Consider the following 1651-nt stretch of genomic DNA (forward strand, 5'->3'; position numbering starts at 1 on the left):
TGAAATTCAGGCTGCCCAAAAAGCAAAAAGAGAAGCGTACAAGAGAACTTTTAACATCGCAGATCTTAGCAATGAGGAAAGAAATAGATGTAGAAATTATTATAGCCGCGAAAACGGGATACTTAAACGATTAGTTAAAGAAAGTAAAGATACAATTAGAGCAGAAGAAGAGATAAAAATACAAAACGACTTTGAAGGAAGCAGGAAACTACTTTATTAAAAAATGAATGGAAACAAAAGTACAGAAATTTTCAACATGAGAAATAATAGGGGGGAAATGGTATATGATGCAGGCGAAATACTAGAGGCTTTCAGAGACTATTTTAGGAGACAATTCGGAGATGAAGCTATAGGACACCACAGCTGCGATGTTGAACACGATGCGATGGAAAACTCAATTGAAAAAGTCTGTGTCACTGAGGTTAGGGATATAATTAAGAACTTGAAAAACGGTAAGGCTGTCGGAGTAGACGGTATTAACGCTGAAATGCTTAAACACGGTGTCACGTGCATACCACATAGACTGTGCGAATTGATAAATTTATGTTTCGAGATGGGAGACGTCCCAGACGATTGGAAAAAAGCGATTATCGTACCAATATACAAGAGAAAGGGAGATAAAAGCGAGTGCAATAATTACAGAGGGATTAGCTTATAAAGCACCGTAAGTAAAATATATTCAAAAGTACTTATTCGTAGGGTAATAAAAATAACAGAAGCAAAGATTTGGGAAGTCCAAAATGGGTTTATGCCAGGAAGGTCATGTACGAATAAAAGATTTAGCTTAAGGCAAATAACAGAAAAAAGTTTGAGAGTAGGAAAAAAAGTTTTCTGTGCATTTGTTGACCTAGAAAAAGATTTTGACAAGGTAGATAGAAGTAAACTTTGGGAAGTCCTGAAAGAGTATGGAGTCAATGGATGGATCCTACAAGCTATAAAAACAATATATACAAGTAGCAACGCGAATGTAAGAGTGAATGGGAAACTGAGTGGCTGTTTCGATATTATTGAAGGAGTTAAACAAGGATGCGTTATGACTTCTAGGTTATTTATATTATTTATGGACAAGTATTTAAGAATGGCTCTCTTCGACGAAGAGGGTGTGGATCTCGAAACAGTAAGGGTAAGTGGGTTAGCGTTCGCAGATAAGGTTGTTATGGCAGAGTCTATCGAACACTTACAAAGAATGTTGAATAAACTAGATGCAAGCATGAAGAGCATGGGCCTCAAAATTAACGCAAATAAAACAAAAACTATGGTGTTCGAAGGAAAGAGTGAGAAAACACTATACAATATTTTATTAAATATTGAGAGAATTGAACAAGTTGTTAAGTTCGTATACCTTGGTAGCTTATTTACTAGGGACGGGAAGATAGATGAGGAATTAGATAGACGAATAAATGAAGGTAAAAAGGTTATTGATAGAGCAGGTCCCCTTATCAGAAGTAAAAATATATCAAAGCTAAAATGGCAAAACAATTCTATATTTGTACCGACTGTACTATACGGTAGCGAGACATGGACTTATTAAGAAAAAGATAAGAGTAAGATTAACGCAATTGACATGAGATTCATGCGCATAATATGCGGGAAAACCCTGATGGACAAAGTAAGTAACGAGATAATTCTAAAAGAATGTGGTGCAGAAGAG

This window comes from Belonocnema kinseyi, chromosome 1, assembly GCF_010883055.1.
Source record: "Belonocnema kinseyi isolate 2016_QV_RU_SX_M_011 chromosome 1, B_treatae_v1, whole genome shotgun sequence".
Classification (NCBI taxonomy): Eukaryota; Metazoa; Arthropoda; class Insecta; order Hymenoptera; family Cynipidae; genus Belonocnema; species Belonocnema kinseyi.